The sequence below is a fragment of the Phocoena sinus genome, chromosome 16, assembly GCF_008692025.1.
Source record: "Phocoena sinus isolate mPhoSin1 chromosome 16, mPhoSin1.pri, whole genome shotgun sequence".
NCBI classification, from domain to species: Eukaryota; Metazoa; Chordata; class Mammalia; order Artiodactyla; family Phocoenidae; genus Phocoena; species Phocoena sinus.
Window position 1 is genome coordinate 55230905 of NC_045778.1, and position 18787 is coordinate 55249691.

Below are 18787 nucleotides of genomic sequence, written 5' to 3' on the forward strand. Positions count from 1 at the left end.
GAGAGGAGGGCTGTATCTTTCTCCTTTTTGTACCTCCCACGGAACTAGGCGTAGTTCTTTTTTTTTTTTTTTTTTTTTTGCGGTACGCAGGCCTCTCACTGTTGTGGCCTCTCCCACTGCGGAGCACAGGCTCCGGACGCACAGGCTCAGCGGCCATAGGCTCACGGGCCCAGCCGCTCCGCGGCATGTGGGATCCTTCCAGACCGGGGCGTGAACCCGCGTCCCCTGCATCGGCAGGCGGACTCCCAACCACTGCGCCACCAGGGAAGCCCTAGGCGTAGTTCTTAATAAAAACATGCACTAGCTAGCACGTACTGAGGGCTTACTCAGCACTCTGAAGGTCCTTCGTGTACATTATTTCATGTGATCCTCCAGGTTACTAAACCTGTTTCACAGATGAAGAAACTGAGGCTCGGAGATGTGAAGTGACCTGTCCAAGGACACACGGCTAAATTGTGGCAGAGCAGGAAGTAGAAACCAGCACGGCTTGAACTCAATAAATTTTGCTGACGGGCTGAATGACCCCCTCCCCCTGGCTTTGGTGCCAGCAACCCCTTAGGTAGACTGGCAGGGGGACCTGTGGTGGTGTCTAGCTCCTGAGCCAGATCCCATCCATCCATGCCCTTCTGCATCTCTGTGAGCTCAGGCTTTCTCTGCCTCCAGGGCATAATACTACTTGCTCTGAAGTCTTTTATCCATTTTCCCCTGGACAAGGTAAGGCTCTGGAGAAAGTTCTCTGCCACCTCCCCAGAATGAGCCCCCATCACCCCACCCCTCTCTCTCTCCCCAGTCAGCAGCCCCTCTGGCCATCACTTTCTGTGCCCTCCCCAACCTCAGCTCCTTGAGCAGTATTTCAGCTTCTCTCTCCTGCATCCCAGGCCCCAGTGCTCCCCCCGGCTTCAGGCTAAGCCCTGGAAAACCTGCACAGGCTGGTGTTCTGGTTTCTGCCCCAGGTTTCAGGTAATTCTGGAGGGGATAGAGCCCAGCTGTCTCACAGCTTCTTCCTTCACTGGGGGATTCAGGAGGAATGCCTCTCTTCTTTAGCCCCAGTTTTCAAGACCAACTCTGATTTTAAAACTTGTAAACTTTCTGAGAACAGCAGCTGAGTTTCTTTCATCTCTGCAGGCACCACCATCCCTCGTCCAGAGCTGTGCACCCAGGTGACGCCCGGTAAATGGTGAATGAATGACTCCACGGAAAACCCCAAGAACACTCCATGAATATACTCTTCATCATGCAATAGCCTATCCTTGCATCAATCTTTTTATCACTCCCTCTGGTTCTAGAAATGATGGTGTCTCCTCTCCTCTCCAGCTGACGCCTTCCTCATTATTGTCCCACTTCGTGGGGCAGCAACTCTCCAGCTGCTCCAGGGCAGGCCAGCAGCCCTGAGGACCTGCCCTCCCTGTGCTTCCGGGGCTCAAGCACACTGAATGGACCTCACTCTAAAAGACCAACAGGATTCATCTCACTTCTGTGTTCATGTAACAAAAGGTAACTGAATACCAATCATAAACTAGGACCTGCAATCAAGAGGAAATGTGGGTCAGGGCTACCCCGAGGGGTGCAATCGCCAGTAGGGCAAATCTCATTGTTTTGTTCACTGCTGGCTCCCTACTGCCTAAAACAGTGCCTAGTACATAATTAGAGCTCAAGAAGTATTTGTTGGGTGGATAAATGAATGAATGGCCATTGTGTTTCTTGTACTTTTCTGTTCATTGTAGACAAGTTTCTCTAATATCACCATCCTTCTACCTTGCTTACTCCAGGGACCTCTCTCCACCCCCACCTCCCAACCACACTCAGTTTTCACTTTCTCATCACCCCATGACCCCAAGTTCTGTGACACCCCTCTGAGGACCCCCAAAGCTCCCACTCATCCATTTCCATCAGCACAACTTTTCAGCCCCTGGGATCTTCAGTTTCTCCCCTCCTCCCAATTTCCTGAATAACCCCATGTGTCCTGTCTTTGCTCGCGTCGCTACACAGCCTGCCCCACAATGAACCATTTCAGCAAAGAACTTAGTCATCTCTTGGTGACCTCTGCCGTCCTCACCCACCACTTTATCAGTCTTTGGCTCTGAAAGCCCCCCACTTTCATTTTCCCTGCGAAAGGAGATTGCCTGAGAGCCCTGCAGATCAGCTTCACTGCAAAGCCATGCTGACTAGCTTCAGCTGCTCGGCACCTCTTTAAAAAATGTGTATTTAAACAATTTTCTAAAGGAGAAAAAAATCTCTTCGCCTCCTCACACCAACTGTTTGTGTAATTCAGTGACCTTTTATGAACCATCATTGTATAAGCATCATTTTCCAGGGTAGAAATCAACTTATCCATCCCATTTCGTACTCTACCTTGTTCACCTAACATTTGTCTGTATACACTTTCTCATGTATTGAGAACTCACATTTATCATTTGAAATGGTTATATAATATTCTACCATATTAATGTCCCATAGTTTGCTTAACCATTCCCCAGTTGTGGAGCATTTGGGCAGTTTCCAGGGTTTTCCAATAATGAACAGGGCAACAATAAACATCTTCTTGCAAATAGTGTCTATTTGCTTTTCAGTTATTTTCATGGTGTATATTCCTAGAAGGAGGATTATTGGGTCAAAGGCTAGGAACACTTTCACGACTTTAGTTGCAAGGTGCCAGGCTGCTCTCCAGAAAGACTGTACTAATTTGCAATTCTCCAGTCTTTTTATTCTTGCTTTGTAACCTCCTAGTGTATTCCTCCAGGGGTTGTTCCAAATCTTCTGGGCCTGCCTGGGGTGTTCAGCTACCCTCACCCTCCAGAGGTGGTTTTACTGAGAAAGTTATAGGCATGTGTCCTCGAGTTTCCTCAGCTTCCTTCCAAGGCAACCTTTCTATTTTCACCCTAGCTCCCCTCCTGGGCTGATCTGCAAGGGAGAGGTGTCCAATTTCCTCTCCAAACAAACTTCCTTCTAGCATATTTGACCTCATTTCCTCCTGTCTCTTCAAAACCATGCTGCATTAGTTATTCTCCTCTTCTCACATCATCTTTTTCTCCCTCTTCTCCTGCTCTTTCCCCATAGCCTGCAAATATCCTTTTCCTAAAAGCAATAAGATTTCCCTTCTCCCCTTGAAGTACTCTTCTCTTCCATCACCATCCATCTTGCTGAAAGAATACTCTACATGTCATCTTCTCATCTTCCAGTTCCTTCTCAGCCTTTTGCTCTCTTTAGCTGATGCCCAACACGCAACCAAAGCGGCCGACTCAAGGCCACCAGTCATTTTCTTAATCACCCAAACAAATGACCTTTTATCAGTCATCATCCCCACCACCTTGTTGGCTGTTGTGTCCTCGTTGAGACTTTCTCTGGTCTGGGGTTCCATGGCAGAGCAATTTCCTTAGAGCTCCTTGCATCCTACCAGTGTTGTACCTGCAGAAGAATCTGTTCTGGGACCTTTTAGTGAACTCTAAATTATCCCTACCGCCCATTGTACAGCTGTCAGGAGAACTGGATGGAATTGATTTCATTTCCAGCTCTCATGGTGAGCTTATGACTGATCTAAGCCCTTTAGTATAAACCCATTCCTCTTCCCGCAGTGATGGTTCAGGGAAAAGAAGACCAAAGCAATCAACATGTGACATTTACATGTGACCTATGGTGACTCAACTAGAACAAAGCTCAAGACTTTAGTTTTATAGTTGAGGAAAGCCAGTTCTTTCTCTCCTCTTGGTATGAATGATAAAGCATTAAATCTAATTGCTGCTGGCCACCAGCTTACAACCTGGAGAGAGTCTAGTGTAAAGGTGAAGCCAAAACACGGAATAGAGAAGGGTTTAGAAAACTGAAGCATAATGGATCCAGATTCCCGATTGAACCATGCCTGAAGCCCACTTTACTGGATTTTACAGTTACAGAAGTCAATAGATTCCTTGTTTTATTTATTTATTTATAATTTATTATTATTTTGAGCAGAGAAAGGTTTATCACAGGGCCAAACAAGGAGAACAAGTGCCTTATGCTCAAAAAAACCCGAACTCCCTGATGGTTTGGGGGGAGAAGTTTTTAATAGGCAAAATTTAGGGTGAGGGCTACAGAGTGGGTTACTTTCTTCTGATTGGTTGGTGGTGAGGTAACAGGGCAGTGCTCCAGGGATCTTGTGCTCAGCCTGAAATTCCTTGTATTATTTAAATCATAATGTGTAGAACTTTCTGTTATTTGCAGTGGAAACATATAACCATTATAGCCCTCTTCACTATTCTCCCTTTATAATTTATATCTCATTGTTCTCACCCGTTCCAGTAGCTTCCATGATCACATCTATGTGGATGATTCCTCTACACTCCTACCTGACACCTGTCTCCTCACCTCCAACTCCAGCATTACTAGCTTTTTGCCAGGTAGCTGTATGTTGTCTATGAAGCTTTAATCTTAACATGTTAACACCAAGATTTTCACCACCACCGCCCAAGCCGGATCAACCTCGCTTCCCTATTCCCCTATATCTGATTATTCCTTTGACCAAGTTTGAAACTTTAGAGTCATCCATATCATTCTCTCTTTTATACCCCACAGCCAGCCGGCTGCCATGAGCTTGCACTTTTGCCTCTAGCTGCTTCTTGACCTTTAGTACCTCTCTCTCAAACTGACTCTCTTCCCAGTTGGTCTTCTTGCCTCCTGCATACCCCAGCTTCTGATCACCCTACACACCTTTATCAAAAACATCTTCCTAAAACTTCAAAGCAGTCAAATATTTTCAATGATTTCTCAATATGTTTCAGATTTAGTCCAGATTTTTCAAGCAAAATCTAATTCTTCCACAACAGGGTCTTTCCATTATCTTCCCCGTCTTATAATCTCTTTACTCTCTCGTTGGTGCCCAAGATACAGCCAAAGTGGGCTGTTTTCTATTTCTTCCACATCTTGCTGCCAATGAGATGAATCCCATCTGGACCACCTTCCCTTCATATTTCATCTATTAACATCCTACTCAGCCTTTAAGATTCCTTTCAAAAGAAATCTAGATAAAGTGTACTCTGATTTCCCTGAATAGATACTTCTTTTTTTGAACACACCTCCAACCCGTCTCTCTTGTGTCACACGTAAGAATAGAAAAACTGACTTTTACTTTTGTTTTCCCAAAGCACATGGCCTTGAAAGTAGTAGGTGCTCAATTAATACTCATTAAATTAGCTTGAATCAAGGACAACCTTATGGGAACGAGATGCCACGTGAGGGTGCTTGAGAAGATTCACTAAACCTCTTTTTTCTTTTTCTTTTTTATATTCCAGCTAAGGATTTATCAAGTCAACAAATATATATTTAGTGCTTACTATGTTCAAGTTAACACTGGGATCTGGGAGAAGCTAGCTTTGAAATCTTGTACCCTGAGATGACTCAGAGCTGTGGTTCTCAGAGTATGGTCCATATGGATGTTCCTGGCAACTGAGGTCTGATCTGCCCTCCTACAGTATCAATATTTAGGGCAAATTCTGAGCTGGAGAGCAATTAAGGCTAATGGGAAAAAAGCAATGGACTAAGAGTCCATAGACCTGATCTGGGCCTGGATCTTTCACTAATTAGATGTGCGACCTCGCACAAGTCTTTAAACCTCTCTGGGGCTCTATTACTTCTTTACCTGTGAAACAATAGGGTTAAACTCCAATGTTTCTCAAAATGTGGTCCTCAGAACACTTGCATCAGATTCATCGGAGTGGCTTTTAAAAATGCAAATTCCCTGGACTCAAACCAGTGCTGTGGAAAACAAATCTCTGGGGACAGTGTCTAGGGGTCTGCATTAGAGCAAGCTCCCCAAGTGCTTCTTGTTCCATTCAAGTTAAATACCTTTAGAATTTTGGAATTACAAGGTTCCTCCTGTTTTAAAATGTAAGGGTTACAGGATTAAGTAAAAATTTGAGTTATTTTGCAGAGATCAGTAGAATGGTCGAGTGAGTAACCGAGAAGACATCTTGCCCTAACCGTGTCTGTGAAAGAAAGCTTAGGAGAACCCCTGTTCCGTGTCCTGCTACCCAGGCCACAGCCCCAGGACTAAGTGCCTGTCTGCCCACTTGCCTCCTTTCTTATCCCTCCTTCCCTCTGTCCCTTTCTTTTTTCCTTTTTCATTCTTTTCTTTCTTCCCTGTCCTTCTCTCCTGGCTCTTCTATCTTCCCTCCCTCCATTCCTTCCTTCTCTCCTTCTTTTCTTTTCCAGTCCTTCCAAAATCCCATCAGCACTTGAGTATACACATCCTAAGCAATACATTTATTTGCACTTACCTAATGTACTTTTTTTTGGTGAAGTCTTTCCGGCTCCCTCAGTCAGGTCTGAGCATTTCCTGCTCAGAACACTCACAGCACTTTGAACCAACCTTATGCCATTAATCATACCTTGCCATGCAATATTTCTAGGTCTACTCTATTGTACGCCCCTGAGGAACATGCTGTTTACTCACAAACACACACACCCCTTCTATAGTGCCCAGCCTAGTGCCTTGCACATGTTGATGGTATTTTACACTTATGTGCTGTACACTAGTTTAATAAGTATTGTCACAGACATTAGTGAATAGCAAACACTGAACGAGTATTTGCTGAATGGACCAATGAACAGATGCCTCTACTTTCCTTATCCTTTCCTTGAGATCGTCTTATCTCCTGTCCGAGTGGCAGGTTTGCACTGTGGCAAGGCCACTGACCTTGGAGTCGGAAGCTTGAGTTTGAAAACGTGTTCTACCTCTTTAATAGCTGGGTAGTCTTGGGCAAATTGTTTACCCTCTCTGAACCATATTTTATCTGTAGGGTAGAATAATACCTTATTTTTAGGGTTGGTGATGATGAACCGCAATTATCTGTGAAATAAGTATGTACCACATTTATGGCACACAGCAGATACTTTTAAAAAGCTAGTTAAATGACATTCTTCCCTTCCCCCAACCCTCCATGTCCATTAGAATGTCCCTTAGGACAAACACTGGCTTTTCTAATTCTTTCTCTCTGGGTTTGTATGCTGTGTCTTGGTGCACTGCATACAAAGATGTGCAGAATACATTCTGTGGACTCTTAAAAATAGTCGATGTCATAAGGTGAAACACATATGGAAAACACTCAAACTGAAATGAAAGGATTATATTTGTCAAGATTCTTTGTTGCAAGGTCCATAAACCCAATTCAAACAATCTTAAGGAAAAAAAAATTTTAATTGGCTCCCATAATTGGGAAGTTCTGGAGAGCATCTGGCTTTAAGCACAGCTGCACCCAGGGGTTAAAATACTGAAGTCAGGATTCTGTCTCTTTTTCTCCAGCTTTGGGCCCTGCTTCAATGGCTTCATCCTCAGGCAGGATCTCTCCAGTTTGTGGGAAGGATGGCTACTGACTTGCAAGCTGAAAGGAAGAGAGGCCCTTTTTGTCTTTGTGTTGCATGCAAATCTCATGCAAGGATTTTCACTGACTCTGGTTGGGTTCTGTGCCCACATCAGGACCAGTCAGTGGGTCTAAAGGACGAAGTACGATAGTTGGCTCAGCCTGGGTCACGTGCCCACCCCTGTGGCCCATGGGGAAGGACACAGTGGTTGACAGTCCTTCAGGCCACAGGAATGAGGGAGAGGTAGTTCCTCCAAAAGATGGGGTGTCAGCAGACAAGACCAACTTGTTCAGCACACAAGTAGAAAGTACACCATTTCCCATAAGATGCCTGCCTACTTTGTGTCACTTAAAGGCCCAGCTTCATTTACTTATTAATTTATTCATTCACTGTTACTGGGGAAAATAAAATCATTTTGAGAGTGTCCTAAGCCCCAGGCCCAGTGCCAAGGGTTGGGGTAAAGCGGTGATGAAGACAAACATGGGTTTCCTCTGGTGGAGCTCAAAACCTCTCCCTGCATGAGCCGCCGCAGTTTCTAAGGTCTCTCCGCTAACCGTGACCCTTGGCTTCCAGTAAAGATTTCCGGAAGAATCAATGGCACAGTATTTTAACTGGGAGGAGCATCACTTTATCCTGTTATCACCCACTTAGCACAATCAGTTTGCTGGCTGAACTGGCAGAGATCAGAGAATCAGAGGCTGCGGGATGAAAGGACTTGTAAGGCCAGCTCCCTCAGAGCATGTGCTCGGTTCTGGAGAAGATCAGGCTTGTTTGTTTGTTTGTCTTGTTTCTGTTTGTTTTTGTAATGAAAAAATTTTTTAATTGTGGTAAAAGGCATAAACATAAAATTTATCCTTTTAGCTATTTTTAAGTATATAGTTCAGTTGTGTTAAGTACATTCACATTCTTGTGAAACCAATCTCTTGCAAAACTGAAAGTCTGTACCTATTAAACAACAACTCTCGATTCTCTCTTCCCCCAGCCCCTGGCAGCCACCATTCTACTTTGTCTTTATGAATTTAACTACTCTAGGTACCTCGTATAAATGGAATCATACAGCTTTTGTCCTCCTGGCTTATTTCACTTAGCACTATGTCCTCAAGGTTCACCCACGTTGTAGTGTGTGTCAGATTTTCCTTCCTTTTTAAAGCTGAATAATATTCCATCGTGTGTCTATACCATGTTCGGTTTATCCTTTCATCCGTAGATGGACACTTGGATTGCTTCCACCTTTTGGCTGTTGTGAATAACACCGCTACAAACCTGGTGGGGGAGATCAGTTCTGACGGCAGGAACCCAAGTGTTGCGGAGCTTGGCAGGATTCACATGAGGTAGGACCCAAGTAGAACCCTAAATGGGCAAGTCCTGCGTGTGAAGGGGCAGCATGAGCGTTCAGAGTGCCCTCTTCGGGGGTGGGCTGAGGTCAGTGGAAGGGATGGTCTCCTGGGCCTGAGGCAGTGTGTCCATGTCTGAAGGAGAGGGTCCAGAGGAAGGGAAATGCCAGACTTTATCTTCCTCACAATTTGTCCAGCCCTGGCCCTGATCTCACACTTTGCCGATCAATCTTTAGAGCCCTTGCCAGGTCACTGGAGGTGACTTCCAAACTACAGCAGTGTACTAATTGCTTTAGGAGGGATCTTTACTCATTCTTCAGGGCTCACCGCCCTCCTCTGCCGAGCCTTCTCTCAAGGCACACCCAGCAGCAGACAGCAAGCCCCCGCCACGCCCCAGCAGAGCTCAGCTCCCCTCCTGTGCTTTCACCTAGCCCCAGCTTCACTTTCCTTTGCCGGTATTGCCTGTATCAGACTTGGTAATCTGTCTGTTTTTCAGTTGTCTACACCGGACTGAGATTTGGAGCCAGCCTTGTGCCACGTGCCCAGCGTTGTTCCTGGCACCTAAGAGGTAGGCGTTCAACGTGGCTTTGTTTGAAGGTGAAAAAGGAGGGTCATACTGATTAAGCGGGGGCTGCTCAGTGATGCCCAGCATCAGTAGGTTGTTAGCTGGAGGCCAAGCCAAATAGAAGTGGAGTGTCTAGGGGACTTTGAAATGGCCACTGAAGACAAGGAACTAGGCGACCCAAGAGCAGGTTTCACAGCCCAATAGATCAATACCGTTCCTTCTAAGGAAGCAAACAGTATCGATGCTGGCTGCCCCAGGTCACTGAGCAGATCTGAAAGCCACGGGGCCCATGGGTGGAGGCTCCATGTGGACCTTGCAGAATACAACAACGTGTACCCATTTGGCAGACTGAATGACACTTTACTGAAGTTCATACCTGCTATGTTACCCGAGCCACCAAAAGCCCACTATACAAGGCTACAGCAACAGAGGAACACACAATTGAAGCGTTGAAAGCGTCTTTCAATGTCGGGGCTGGCCTTCTTGCTGCTGTTCCCTACTCCTCTACCCACAGCAGACATTGCCTATTGGCATCCACACACTTGTTTGCCAAGCAGAGATGCAGCCTCAAAATGTTCTCACCGGTGTTTCGGGCAGCCAGTGCCAAACAGCGTTCACGGCTGAGACTTAACGTGAATGCTTTTTGCCTTTTCTGGTCTAATCCAGTCTAACATCATTTCAGCAGGACTACTTTCCATGGCTTTCTAGAGGGCTGCTCTAGAAGCTTTGTGAGCCTATTTAGTTGTTGAACTCCAATCCAATTAAAACACGTTTGTGTTCCTACCACAGGAAAGGCCCGGGGCTGGGTGTTGAGAGGGTTTTAAGCGGGACAGAAATCTGCCTCCTTTTAATTACATCCCTTTGGTCCTATACCTGCCTTCTGGACGACACACAGTAAGGCTCTCCCTGTGTCCTATGACATTCCTTTCACTACTTGAAGAGGGCTGTCATGCCTTCCATCCCACCGCCCCCATTCCACCTCAGTCTTTCTTTTTTCTAGAGGAAATCGTCTAAGTGCTTCTAGCCATTTCTTATAGTATTTGGTTTTTCAGACCCCTCAGTCTCTGGTTAGCCTCACATGGTCATGCCCCAATTTGTCTACATCCCCCTTAAACTGTGGTGCCCAGAACACACACAGTACTTCATCTGTCATCTTACTAAATCAGAGCATAAGCCAACACAAAAGGACATTTGGTTGAGTCTTGATGGGTGAAAAGGAGTTGGCCAAGTTGACCAGGCTCATCAAGGTGTCTCTAGGCAGGGAGAATGAGAACATCCATGAAAGTGTGACCATGACTTGTTTGGGGTGGATCACGCAGACTCTCGTATGGACCAGATCATTTTATTTTTCATGACTTAACCAGTATTGTTAGAATTACAAAACCTCAGAGTTCCAAAGATCTTTAAAAGGCGCGATCACCCACTGGAAGATGTAGTTGCCAGGCTACCACATTCCCTGCAAAAGATTGGAGGTCTTGAGTATCTTCTCTAATAGGGAACTTTGTTAGTTTTGAAGGCAGAGCGTTCAATTTTTTGACTTCTGTGTTCAAAATTTCCTCCTTTTCAGTTGAAACCTGCCTGATTGTAATGTTAGTCATTTTGGGGGTTTATCGAGCATTTTATTTGCTCAGCACTGTCCTAGGCATTGTGTGTACATGGCCACATGTGTGCCGGGGAACATGAACGCTCCACAGGGGTAACTGAGGTGGAAGGAAGGACAAGGACAAATAAACTCATATTTTTGTCTCCTAGGAAATCACAGGCCAGCGGGGAGACACACAAAAGAGTAAAACAAACGCTATCATCAAGACATGGGCTAAATGGTGTACAAATACAGAGGAAAAGTTAGTTACTTCCAATGAAGAGAGTAGAGATGGTTTGTTCTTGTGTCTACACAGCAGCCAGAGTTCTCTCTTTAAAAAAAAAATCAGATCACATTACTTTCCTGCTCAAAACCCTCCAAAGTTCCCATCACACACAGAAATAGACCCGAGGTCCTTACAGTGGCCTGTAGGATCGTGTGTGGCCCGACACTGGCCACCTCTCTTTGCCTGCGTGAATGTACACTTTTCCACTCTGATCACACAGACCTTCTTTTTTTTTTAATTAACTAATTTATTATTTATTTTTGGCTGTGTTGGGTCTTTGTTGCCGCACGTGGACTTTCTCTAGTTGCGGCAAGCAGGGGCTACTCTTTGTTGCGGTGCGCGGGCTTCTCATTGCGGTGGCTTCTCTTGTTGGGGAGCATGGGCTCTAGGTGCTCAGGCTTCAGTAGTTGTGGCACACGGGCTCAGTAGTTGTGGCTCGCGGGTTCTAGAGCGCAGGCTCAGCAGTTGTGGCGCATGGGCTTAGTTGCTCCGTGACGTGCGGGATCTTCCCAGACCAGGGCTCGAACCCGTGTCCCCTGCATTGGCAGGCGGATTCTTAACCACTGCGCCACCAGGGAAGTCCCCACACAGACCTTCTTGCCTCGAACCTGCTAGTTGCTATCTTAGGACTTCTACACTGGGTGTTCCATCTCAGGAACCCCGTCCCTTGGTCCTCCCCATGGCTTGATCCCTCACTTCACCCAGTCTCTGCCCCATTGCCACTTGTGCAGAGAGACGTTGTCATCCTCTTATCCTGCCTTATTTACTTAATGACATTTATAACTACCTGAAATTATCTTTATATTTATTAACTGACATTCTCCTAGTAGAATGTAAGCTTACAAAGGCATGGATTTTATCTGTTTTGTTCCTGTTATATCCCCAGTGCCAAGAATAGGGCCTGACACATAACAGGTACCAAATAAATATTTGTGGAGTGAACAAATGAGTTAGTCTCCTCGAAAACCTATTCTAGTAGCCATTCCTAGTAGCATCCAGTGTTCTTGCCTATAGTTTCTCAAAACAAGTCCAATCTTTTTGAAAAGGAGCCCAGTTTCTCATTTGAAATCCTGTGGCATTTCCTAATTTTTATGATTTCTCAGAGATTTTGATGGTGACTCTGAGATTGCAAATTCTTTCAGTTGTCTGCGAGAATTTTCCTCCTAGGCTTAGGGACCTAGACAAATTGCAGGCACAAAGGATGCACATCTAGCATGAAGGTTACATTCTCAAGTCAGCATAGAAAGCTAAAAAGTGACATATTGGAATTTTCCTTGAATATCCTTAGCACTGCAACAAATCACTGATTCCGTAGTTCTGCACCCAACGAATTGGTTTGTTTGCATTAGGAACCCCCTAGTATGAAAAATATGGATCTCTGACTACCCGACTCACTCTCAGCCCCTCAGATGCTTTTCTTATAGGAAGTGTTTGGGAACCAAGTCTAGTGAGTGCTGGAGCCAGACTGTCTAATTTTGAATTCTGGTTCTACCACTTGCTATGTGACTATAGGCAAGTTACTCAACCTCTCTATGCATCCATTTCTTCGTCTGTAAAGTGGGATAATAACAATACATACCGGTCTCATAGGGTTATACTGAGGACCAAATTCATTAACGCGTATGAGGTCCTCAGACTAGCACCTGGCACGTAGTATTTCAATTAATGTTAGCGATTATTTTACTGTCTCCCATTTCATGTTCATACTGGGGCATATGCTCAGTGGGTGGAAAGGCAAGCAGAATGTGCTAGACTATTTAAACTGTACTTGCTTGCCCATTCTCTCTTGCTCTCTTTGTCTCTATTTCTCTCTTTCCCCAAATGCCAATAGTTGAATTTGTATGATGTGCCCTCACCGTAAATTGTTTAGGTGCTTTCCTTCTGCTGGAATTCTATGCATTCTTATATTGATTTTCGTACCATTTCTAGTTCGAACACCTTTGTAAAGACTGGAGAAGGTGAGAAAAAACAAACATGGACTAGTTTGACCTCCTTGTCTCTGTCACCCGCAGATTCCCACACTTTCTGCCAACAGTGGCTTAGCCTTTTCTTAATGTTCTCCTGCAAACATGGGTATTGAGTCCCTTTGACTGCTTTTAGTTTTTCCCGGAGCACTGACTCCTTCTCTGGCTTTAGCTTTTTCGACACTATTCTTACATATTCATGTTTCTCCCTTTCTTTTAGCACTGAGAAAGTAAAAAAATCAGGAAGAAAGGCAGCACTGCAGAAAATTCATAAAAAATAGCCAACCAGTTTTGTTGTTGTTGTTGTTGTTTTTTAATGTGAAGAGCAGAAAAGAGAGAGGAGGCCTGAGGAGCTGGCATGAGGAGAAAGGAGCATTTGCTGTTATATAGGCAGAAGCCGCTGTCCTACAGCATGTGCTGAACTCCCTGGGGCCAGAGTGACAGGAAGCATGCAGGGCTCTTGGGGGCGCTCCCACCAGGTGTGCAAGCAAGTTTTGACCACATCTGGAAGGTTCAGTTATTACAGGTATTTGCTTTCCTTCCAAGCCCTGGGACAGGATTCCTTACTGGACGCGTTCATTCATTCAGCAAATACTTACTGAGCACTTATGTACCAGGCATGAGGCAAAACGTTGAGGGTAAAAAAGATGAAATAGACAGTCTCTTCCCTTAGGTTGCTTATGTCTGGTGAGAAAGTAAAACACAAACAGATAATGTTCCTACAGCAGGGTAAGTACCATGTGTTAAGCCGGGTGCCCCAGAAGCTGTCCCAGGTGGCAATCCGAGAAGGACCAGTAGAGGAGCTGAAGCTGAAATGGGGAAGTAAAGAAAACCAATACCGGGTGTGTTAATGAACATGTTACTGCTGAGGGCAAAGGGGGCTCAGTCCCACTGGGGATGTCTCACAGCTAGTGTGGAAGCTATCCCAGTGCTGCCCCATCTGAGGCTGAGAATCTGGGGTATTTGCCCGTTGACTCCCACCCTCTAGTCTGCCCTGACCTCTGGCTATGCACATGCATGGCCCTAGGCAATAGAAAGCTATGGGTGTGTAGAAATGATGGCTTCGATAGGATGTGAGCAGAGCACTGACAGTATCTCCTGCACGCACTTACAGGAACAATTACGAAGCACTACAGAAGCCGTAAAGAGGAGCTTTCAACTCAACCTAGTTAGATCTAAGAAGTCTTCCTGGAAGAGGTGACAGTTGAGCAGGGTCCTAAAGGATGCCTTACTCCAGAGCTGTTCAGCAAGGTCTGGGGCAGAGTCTTTGCTGTCTTGTCACACTAAAGATTTTGCACTGAGAGTTCTGGCTAAGATTAACAAAAAATCTGTTTATCTCTATGCGTGGGGTTTGGGAGGCTGAGAACATGGCGAGAATTCAGAGGGTTGACGTCCTCACAGTGCTGTCCCCTCCAGAATTGAGTCATGAAAGAGAGAACAGCAAGCAACCCGGGTCTCCTGCATTGGCAGGCGGACTTGTGTTTGCTCTTTGTAAAGAGAGCCTGAGGACATTTCTGGGTTTGCCCAAAACCTACCCTGGGTTTCTGTCGATTTGTGGATTAGGTGCTTCCTCAGAACATCCTTCCTTCCAGAGCGGTCACTGTGCAGTGGAGCCCAACCCCCAGATGCTCTCTGCACTCACTCCATCAGTACCACCTCCCAGTTAGGCCGAGGATGTGGCAATCGGGCTGCCCAGAATTGCTCTCCCCACCTTCAGCTGCCCTGAGCAGAGTTCAGATTGCACATTTCCCGACACTCAGAGATACCCATTAATATTTAGCATGTTACATTTTCCAAAGCACTTTGCTAACACAAATTGATCTTTTCGGCACCCCCTTGTGAGGCAGTTCAGTACTGTTAGCCCTACTGGGGACATCAGGCTTTGGGAAGATGAGCCACTTAGGCAAGGGCCATGGCTGGGGAGTGATGGATCCAGATTAGAATCAAAGGTCGATGAGACCAGTTGTCTGAGCCTCCAGGTGGAACTCCAGAGTGGCCCCAGTGCCCCCTTTCTGCCCAGGATGTCTTGGAACAAATCCAGCCTTCTGAAGTTTTCAATAGAATGGGCTTGTCATGTCTAAGATTGGACTGTTACAAACCAGCTATTGTTTAGGGAGTGCTTATTATGTGCCAAGAGCTGGGTGCTTTACATAGAATGTACCATTTGGTTCTCACAACACTTGCCCACCTCTGTGATGTCACTACTATTATTATTTTATGCATCAGAGAACTGAGGCACAGAAAGATTAAGTAACTTGCTTAAAGTTGTCCAGTAATTGGTAGAGCCAGGATTTAAACCAAGCTATTCTTCAGAGAACTTTAACCAATATGAACCAGGCTAAGGGTGGGTAGAGGGACCGAGTAAAGCAGAATTACTCTTGCTGAAGTTCTGCCTACTCCCAGGCAATTCATCATATGCCTTGCAAGATTATTTCTGGAGGTAAAGGAATTAGGTGGGGGTGAGGGGGCTGTCTGCGAAAGTGTTCTTGAGGAAGGAGAGTGTAAAGGAAAGTTGCCGGTTACTTGATTTCCTCTGATTCTACCCTTGGCTCTGCATTACCAGACCTGCCTAAAAGGACAGAGAGAGGACAAGTTCATCCAATAAGCAAGGGCGGGGCCCATGTGCCGTGCATTGTGCTTAGTTACGACACTCGTGCTGGTGGGGTAGAGACGCACGTAAATCATTATGATTGGGTCGGGAGTACTACAGCCAAGCGGTGTGAGAGCTCATGGGACAGACGAGGCAGAAGTGACTTGTTAGTCTAGGGAAGTTAGGGAAGTTTTGTGGCGGTGACACAAGTTAGATCCTGGTGGAGATGGAGGAAGGAGAGAAAGGGCATTCCAGGCAGAGGGGAGAACATGTACAAAGGAAGGGGGATGTGAAATAGCATGGCAGTTTGGAGTGCAACAAGTTCTGTTTATGTGGAAATGGGCTTCTTGCTTTCTTGATTTGAGTAAGCCGATTTGGGGTCCCACTGCCCTAGATGAGGGGCCAGGTTACCAATTCTAGGTTATCCCTGAGAATGTAACTCTTTGTGACTTGTCTAGCCAAATTCTTGGTGTTCTACGGCTGAGTAGAAAAGATGATTGTTTAGCTAATATTTAGCAAGTTCTACTGTATGCAAGGCACTGTGCTGGGTGTTGTGGATAAGGGATCATGACTCTGAGTGCTATGGGGCCATGGGAAAGAGTCTGGGGCTGAGGGACTGTATGCCGGGAAGGAAATTTTGTAAAAGGGTCACTCTGCCCCTACTACTCTGCTAAGGGAAAAAAGAATTCGTGTTGCAATTTAAAAAATCTCTTTGTTCCCTACTCACCCCTGTCCCTTATGAGCAAAACTTTGTGTAATGTGTACGTCCCTTTTCCTTGCTGCCTCTCTAGCGTTTACCAAACCATTTCCCATCCATTATATGCTTAATCCTCACGATAACCCAATGACGCAGGTGGCCTTGGTTGGTCTCCATTTTATAGGTGAGGAAACTGAGGTTTGGTGACTATCCAAGGTTACATGCTTTATAGCAGTAGAAAGTTTCCCCATCCTGATCTCATGTTTGTTCTATTACACACACCGCCTTGTCTTCTAAGTCAGCGGTCAGCACAGCCTCTGTGCTGTGCATGCCAGGGGTTCCCAATGGCACCCTGGGGTGGGAGGTGTCTTGCTGTACATCCTGAGGTAGGTATTGAGAATGTTAAAATCAAGGCACAGATGGTGTTGCATTGGAACCTAAAGCCCAGCTGTAAATGTCTGGCTCAGTTAGAGCTGAGCCAGGAAATTCTAAGTGACAGAAGTTATTACACTATTTTCTCAATTATAGCTCCAAGGAGTCAAGTTGCCCTCAGATCAGGATGAATATGGACATAATATGACCTAGCCCTTCCCTCCAAGTGACATTGTGGTTTTGGATAGTTTAGCCGGACAAGCCTTGAGGTCAAGAGGCGGGTAGAATAGGCTTGGTGCAGGAAAGCTAATTGTGTGTGCGTGTGTGTGTGTCGTGTGTGTGTGTGTGTGTGTGTGTGTGTGTGTGTGTTGGAGGTACTGGCACAGCTTGCTGTTGGATTAGAGCATCAGATATGTGACCTCACAGCAGACAGTCAACCAAAAAAAAAATAGTTGCTGCCATGCCCTTTTTTTTTAAATAAAGGTATTTATTTTTATTTATTTATTTTTGGCTGCGTTGGGTCTTCGTTGCTAAGTGCAGGTTTTCTCTAGTTGCGGTGAGCAGGGGCTGCTCTTCGTTGCGGTGCGCAGGCTTCTCATTGCGCTGGTTTCTCTTGTTGCGGGACACCAACTCTAGGTGCGCGGGCTTCAGTAGTTGTGGCATGCGGGCTCAGCAGTTGTAGCGCACGGGCTTAGTTGCTCCGCAGCATGAGGGATATTCCCGGACAAGGGCTCGAACCCGTGTTGCCTGCATTGGGAGGCAGATTCTTAACCACTGCACCACCAGGGAAGCCCTGCCATGCCCCTTTAAAGGTGGTTTCAATTAGAGCCGGGAGATTTTTCTGGGCTCCTAACTAAGGCTTGGGGTCTGAAGTCATTGTTGCTCATCAGAGTCCTCTGTCATGTTTTCCTCATGAATCACGTAGGAGCTGTCTGGTTGATACTCTGCCCTCCTATTGTCCTAAAAAGTCTTATTTTTCCTCCAGTTGACACCCAAGACTGATACAGTTCTAGATAGTAGCACTTACTGATGCTAGTCATGAGGGAAGGAACCAAGTGCCCAAAAGCCCAATAAAATTTGGATCCTTCTGCATTTATTGGCTGCAGGTCACTGAAGGAAAGAATTCTCAAGTTAGGAGGGACCAATAGGGCCCACATTTCCAAGGGGCAGGCTCATTTAGTCCCTCTTTCCTAATAACATTTTCTCCTCCACCATCCATGCCATCTGGGTAATTATAGTATTATATTAGGAGGATATTGAAACTCCAAGGAGACTGTGAAATGTCCCCAGCAGAGTTCTTCTCTTATATATGCCTTGTTCAAATTGTCCATTTTGAAGCTAGGCTGTAGATGACCAAGCCCTAATCATTGAACAGACAGGCAACATGGAATCTCCAAGAGTCCGAGGACCAGATATCCTCTATTAGTTACTCAAGGATTCCGAAGGGTCACACTACTAAAAGAGGGGGACCTGGCATCAGGAGATTGTGAATGAGAGGTGATGTAATTTAGTGGTTGAGAGCTCAGACTCCAGAGCCAGGTTGTCTTGGTTCAAATGTCAGGTTTGTCAGTTATTAGCTGCACAGTCTTGGCTCTCAGCTGCCTCCACTCTAAAATGACGGTAATAATAGACGATACCTTGTAGGGTTGTGTGAGGATTGACTCAGATCAGGCATATAAAGGGCTTAGCACAGCTCCTGCACACATTAAGCACCTAAGTGTTAAACGCTATTATTTCTTAAAGGGAGGATTCTTTTCCTGCTCTAGGGTGTTTCTCCTCCTTATGTCCTTAACGCCCCATCCCCCTTGTTTATATTTCTGAAGCCAGCTGCTCCAATATCCTCTCTTCTTCTGGTCAGGCATGCAAAGGAAAAACAGCTTGCACATGGGCATATTTTCTTCTGTATTGCTTACAGCATCACCTTAAACCAATATACTACAGTTTATTTTAATCCAAGAGCTAAGGGCCCTTTAAACCAGCCATTCCTTATTTATTCTGTTAAAAAAAAAATCAAGGTCCTTTTGTTTCACATTCCTTTATCGTATTTTGTAAGGCACCGAGCACA